The sequence below is a fragment of the Thrips palmi genome, unplaced genomic scaffold (assembly GCF_012932325.1).
Source record: "Thrips palmi isolate BJ-2018 unplaced genomic scaffold, TpBJ-2018v1 HiC_scaffold_4, whole genome shotgun sequence".
Lineage (NCBI taxonomy): Eukaryota > Metazoa > Arthropoda > Insecta > Thysanoptera > Thripidae > Thrips > Thrips palmi.
The window spans coordinates 13206843-13213893 of NW_023144631.1; positions in this window are offsets into that span (position 1 = coordinate 13206843).

The window sequence follows — 7051 nt, forward strand, 5'->3', positions numbered from 1 at the left end:
AACCGAGTTGCCGGCGCAGCGAAGCGGAGCTGGCAACTCGGTTCGACGGAAGGGCGGGCCCTAGCTTGTTAATGACTTTTTTTTCCTTTTATTGACTTCGACTTAAAAAAATTACTTTTCCACCAGCGTTAACCGAAATTTAGCATCTATATAGGCTGGTTCGTGACATTTTGGATACTCTATGGTGGCTTTTCCATTACTTTTTGACTTTTGTGACTTTTTGGACTTTTAGTGACTTTTTCAATTACTTTTTCACCCGTGTATACCGATTTTCGCCGGTTGGGGACCCCTTGCTCACACTTGTAAGCGTGGGACATCGTGGTTCACACTGAATAGTGTGAGACTGTCTCACACTTCGATTGGCAGCGCAGCCCATACTTCTTATAAAGATCATACCTCATTATGGCATTGAAGTCTAAGATTCTTACCCTTTCAGGAAAGTCACATTTTTCTTTTAATTCACTGAAAACTTTAAACAAATTACTATTATAGCCATCTATGTATTCATTAAGCTTGGGTTTATCTTTCAGATAAGGTACATTTGCAACGAGAACATTGGAGTGAATGAGACAGGACTTGATTCTTCTCTTCATTAGAGAGCATTATAGATCCATTAAGGGGGCACAGCAGTGAAAATCGTCGAATTTTGGCCTTCTTTTTTATTTTATCTTATTTTTCTACTATTCGCCCCGAGTCGAACGCCGCAAACCCCACCCCAAAATTCCAATTACTTTGGCTTGTGCACATTTTTAAAGTTGCTGAAACGGTAATTATTTTGCATATTTTAGAACAATTGTAAACGTTCAGGTTTTTCACTTGAAGTTCAATAACGAAACCCTTGAACCACCCAAACGCAGTTGAAAAAAGGAACATTTTGGCGCAAACCGAACTAAAATACGTCAAAAAGCGCATTTAAAATCCACAAAAACACGTGAAATCAATGTTTCTACTGAAAGCGCTTTTTCTCAAAACACCTTTTTTGTACCTTTGTGCCACTCTCACGGACGCAAAAATTGATATAATTTAATGCGGTTTGCGGCAAAATGTTCGTTTAACTTGCGTCTATGGTCTGAACCTCGGAAATGGCCATCCCACAAATTAGACCGGGAAAGATTGCTGATAATTGCATGTCGAGAGGCGATTTGTGCTACAAACTGGCAACAGGCGGTTCTAGACTAATTCGACCCCGCTGAAAACGATGCGCCCTGTTGCCAAGCTCGATTTTTGCATTTAAGCCTCTAAATTCAAGATGGCGTCCAAAATGGCCGCCAAAAAGCTTGTTTTTTTTTAAATATCGAGGTACGCACAAGCGTCGCTGTATTCTTTTTACAGTTTAGGGGTAAAATAATATAAGGTACATATTGTGTAACCATTCCCAACCATCTGCACATTTTTCAGGGGCCCAAATGCCAAGGTGGCGTACGAAAACGTCAAAATACACCAAATATCCGTGTTTTGAAACGGTTTTGTGCACCTTTTGCTCGTGATTCACGTCCAATGGCAGCTCTTGTCAATCTTCGTAAATTTTTACGCTTTGGGAATATAAAAGGTCTAATGTGGAAGGGTTTAGCTGCTAAGATGGCGTCCGAAAACGTCAATAAGTACGAAATATTGCTGTTTTCCCGGGTCATTTGCCTCATTTCGTTCGGGTTTCGTGTTCGATGTCAGTACTCATTATCCTTTGTACATAGTAAATAGCAGTTCTTGTCAATCTTCGTAAATTTCCACATTTGGAAACGTCCAGGATCCAATGCGGGAGGACGTATGTGCCAAAATGGCGTCCAAAAACATCAAATAACACGAAAATTCGATAATTATTAGTGTTTCTGCCTTTTTTGACCCGTTTGTGACGTGAGTTGTCAGTTCTGTCACATTATGCATGTGGTAGAGTAGCGAAAGCCCCAGGGCGAACAATCGATTAAACGAGCAAGGGGCCTAAATGCCTTTGTAGCATGAGAGGGCAAGCAAGTCTCAATTTATTCTTGCATTCATGAGTCGTGCCTCTAATTCATACTTAAAATGACACGTTGAAGGCTCACTCTCTCATTCCAGGAACTTGACGTCACGTTGAAACGAATGTGACACGTTCCCTAGAGCATTGTGTCACATTCGTTTGAATGAAAATAAGGTAAGTTATGACTGATTCACATCGAAACGAACGTGACATTTTGTCACACGTTATTGGGATGAGAGTGTTTAAAACGTTCAAAATTAAACTTAGTATCCGTTTGTCGTATCTGTGGACGTTTCGCACCCCACCATGCGGCACTTACCGTAAACCGGGGTAACTTGAGACACTTCTGCTTTTCCGCCGTTTTAGGAGGTGCCACCTAGCTCGGCACATTCGGAGGTCAAAACTGCCCTAGCACGTGTTTCATACTTGTTTGGAAAGACGATAAGGCGTTTGAACGGCGGGTAAGGACCAGGCTCACCACTTTCATAACGATTTTTCAATTTTAAGAACTTTAACAATTTTAGAGGAGTGTGACGAGTCTCTCTTGGTACTCGAAACAAGTCTTGTTTAGACTCAAACGACTGCAGTTTAGACTAATAATCCAAACGCTAACGTCAATTGGTGCGATGCAAAAGCATTGCACATGAAGTGCAATACCTCCCCATTCCCATGCATTTGCATAGGGCATTTTCGGGACGCATTGCACGTATGGTGCGATATCTCAGCTGCATTGTACCATACGTGCTATACTCATAGCGTATGGAATCTCCTCAACCCTATTGTTTGAACATTCTAAATGTAGAATTGGTTTTGAGGGGAAGCCATCACTCATCGGGCAATATTGCCTTTTTTTAAAAAGAAAATGGTAACTGTACGGGGTAACTTGAGACACCAAGTTTCATCGAATTTGACGGAAGTAAAGGGGCGTAACACCCGTTTATAATAACTCACCTCCTCCGTTTTATCATCATAGCCAAGCCGCATTTGACGGGAACCATTTTTTCAGACAGTGTAGAGGGTCCCAAGTTGATATGCAGCTTAAAGTTGGAGTATTTTCTCAACTACGAACGGACCTCATGAGACACAATAAATCTGAAGGTCTCTAAATATGGGGAATTTCATTACCTTCCCAGCGAGCTTAATGTCATTGAGATCGGACGACTTTCAGCCCAAGATCCGTCGATTTTAAAAAATAATACTACGGTGATAACAGTGGTAAAACAAAGGCATTTAAATTATGCCATTTAAGGGCGAAAACGACTTACGCCCTCAGAGCGGCGTAAATCGTTTGTGCCTTTTGGCAGGGCATTAAAATTTTGCTAAACAATTCCTACGTTATTAACGCCCTTTCGAAGGGTATAAAAGGCCTTACGCCCCTTGAGGGGCGTAAAAGAGTGTTTCCCGACCTAGACATCACGTGACTATGTACAAAGAATAATGAGTACTGACATCGAACACGAAACCCGAACGAAATAGGGCAAGTTTCCAGGAAAAACAGCAATATTTCGTACTTATTGACGTTTTCGGACGCCATCTTAGCAACTAAACCCTCCCACATTAGACCCCGTATACTCCTAAATCGTGGAAATTTACAAAGATCGACAAGAACTGCCATTGGATGTGAATCACGAGCAAAAGGAGCAGAAAACCGTTTCAAAACACGGATATTTGGTGTATTTTGACGTTTTCGTACGCCATCTTGGCATTTGGGCCCCTGAAAAATGTGCAGATGGTTGGAAATGGTTACACAATATGTACTTTATATTATTTTACCCCTGAAATGTAAAAATAATACAGCGACGCTTGTGCGTACCTCGATATTTTAGAAAAACAAGCCTTTTAGCGGCCATTTTGGACGCCATCTTGAATTTAGGGGCTTAAATGCAAAAATCGAGCTTGGCAACAGGGCGCATCGTTTTCAGCGGGGTCAAATTAGTCTAGAACCGCCTGTTGCCAGTTTGTAGCACAAATCGCCTCTCGACATGATTTAGAGAGCCTTTTTCAGGAATCCTTCCCGGTCTAAATAGGACGTGAGCAGCAGCCATGAAAGCGCGAAAAATTTGATTAAAAAATTTGTTTCTATTTTTGCCTTTTGAAAAAGCAAATTCAAAATCATTCTTTTTGCATGCCCGTGGTTCAGACCATAGCCACATGTGTCCTGTTGAGAAATTTTCAAACCCCGTGCTCGAGGCTCAATCCAGAGAGGCGGAATCGTGGCAGGAGTGAAGCAAGGTCGAAGAAAAATGAAGTGCACTGGCGCTCAGTCTTGCCATCGCCACCCTGCCCTCCCGTACTGAATTTTCTTTGATTTGACATAATTTTGAGTCAAGAATAAAGTATCAATCGAATACATGGGTTACTTTTCTCAAAACTATCGTTTTTCGAAACCTCTGCATTTTCACTGGTGTGCCCCTTAATAGTGCTTATATCATTAGTTCCTCCAATATACATCAGAGTGTCATTAGGTTGTAGATGGGCTATGTGAGAGCTTAAATTTTTGGTCAGGTTCTGGGACGTAGCACCAGGTATACAGTGAGAGAAACATTTGGTTTTATCTTTTTTAATATTAGTCATAACACTACCCAAATCTCTAACTTGGCTCCAATGATATAGATTTTTTGACTCTCGTCAATTGGAGTTGATTTTATTCTTACATTTTTTTATATAGAGGATCTATAGATCCCTTCTTGTTTAGGGTCAAGATATAGTACAGTAACACTGACTTTACTAAAGGCAAAGATGCCATTAAGCAGACGCATTACCCTAGGCCAATGTAGCTTGTCAAGTCCACTGCCAATTTTGGGCATGTAGAGTTTCTGAATGTTGTTCTCCTCACAGAGTTGGGCCAGATGTACAGCTTTTTTGAAGTTCTTCCAGGTGGGGTTGCTGTTTGTCCACCTTTTTGTTACAATATGGATTACGTGTCTTCCATCTTGTTTCTGTAGTAATGACTCTCCTACTTTTGCTTGTTCTCTGATCGAGTTGATGTCAAGTTTGAACTTCTTTTTGATGTGTGATGCGATACCATCTCCCATTAGTAGGTCCGCGCCTACACAGTGGAGATCACATCTTTTGGTGCGTCGAGAATGTCGCCTTTTTTCATGATGATGACATTCCTTGAGAAGTTTGCTATCACAGGGTGTGAATTCACCTGTTGTGCAAGTGGAATCACTTAAGGATTGTTGATATTCATCCTTTCGGTTGTATCACTGGTCACCTTGATGAGTTTTTCAATCTTCTTCTCTAGGCTGTCAACTTTGAGCTTGAGATCAGTTATTTCGTCAGTTAGCTGTTTGTTGCACCTAGTAAGTTCTAGTATGGTGGTTGTTTTTGAGTCAACTGTGGTTTCAGAACCTAGAAATAAGTCATCAGAGCTCAGGCTTTCATTCCCGGCGGCCTCCTTAACCTTATCAGCACACGTGCAGCTGTCGCACTTGAACACAATTTCACCACTTTTTACCTTCTCGAAAGTTTCACTTTCCACTTTTTGGCAGTCTTTGATGAGAGGAACTCCAAAAATATCGCTTTTTGTCCAGTAGTCTTCAACGTTAGGCTGCTTTGATAGTCCCATTACTATGCAAATACCCAAATACCGCTTGATTTCTTCCGCAGTTGTGGGGAACCATTTACTTGAGCGGACTGTGGATTTTTCCCCAAGGGCCTGAAGTGCATACCTGTTGGTCTCAGTGACTATCAGGTCAATGACATCGTCAGTAACCATGGCAGAGTACACGTCAATTGGTGACTGAATCGGTAAAGGAAATGTTGCAACTTCCGGATCACTGTGATCCGGGAACTGTGTGCCCTCTGTTTCCATGGGATGCCAGTAGCAATGCTCTGCTGCCTCCGCTTCCTCGACACAGTCACGGCCCGCGTCAACACCAGCTTCTTCGTTTCCACCATCAACAAAGCCTACACTGGTAAAACAAAGGCATAAAAATTACGCCCTTAAGGGCATAAATACTCTTTTACGCCCTTCCAGGGGCATAAATCGTTTTATGCCCTTGGGAAGGGCGTAAATGGTATAGGAATTTCAAGCAAAATTTTAATGCCCTTCCCAAAGGCATTAACGATTTATGCCCTTTAAGGGCGTAAATCGTTTACGCCCTTAAAGGGCATAATTTTTATGCCTTTGTTTCACCAGTGTACAATTTAAAAAAAAATCGCATCATGTCAAGTTTTAGGCATAGCTTAATTTTACTCTTTAAATGGAATTTTATACGTTATGACTTACCCGAATCAAAAGTCGAGTCAAGCCCAGAGAACAGCGTCGATTCAGACGAGTTAAAGTCATCAGATTCTTAAAATACAAGAAAAAAGAACAATGTTAAAATTGCGCCTCATTGAAAAAGAAACGAACCACTCGTGCCTTACTACTACAACGCGCATGTCCGATCGTAAAAACAACCCTCTACGACAGTTATAACTAGGGGTACGCGCCGTTTAGTCTGGGCGCGTAGTGTGGCTGAGCGATGCGAATTGACATAGTTTGTGCACTTTGGACTTTGCTTGAGTAGACGAAATGTCCATCGTAAGGGCTCATATTCAGTGAACTTTAGACCAGGGGTCCAAATGGAAGTGATTTTCGTTATCAGAACACCAAAAACTGCTGGGATCAGTGTCAAACTCCATTAAAAAATTTTGGTCCAAAATTGGTCAAAATTCGATTTAATGTGAGTCTGGGAAGATTTTGGAAGTCATTTTTGAGTTCAGCACACCAAAAACTGCAGGAAACGATATAAAACTTGACTTGAAATTTTTGGTCCAAAATGACCTAATATGGGATGAAAATATAGGTCTGGTGTTAAAATGGGAGTGATTTTCGTTATCAGCACTCAAAAAACTGCAAGAATCACTATACAAATAATTTTTAAAAAATTAACCAAAAATCGGTTAAATTTTGGGTCAGGGGACAATTTAGAGGTCAATATTGAGGTCAGCGCACTGAAAAATACAGGGAAACACATAAATCTCATCTTGGAAAGTTTGGCCCCAACTTGCATAGCTCTGGATGAAAATGTAGGATTGGCGTTGAAATAATTGTAGTTTTTGTGACCAGTACACTGAAAACTACACACAATACTTTAGACTCAATTT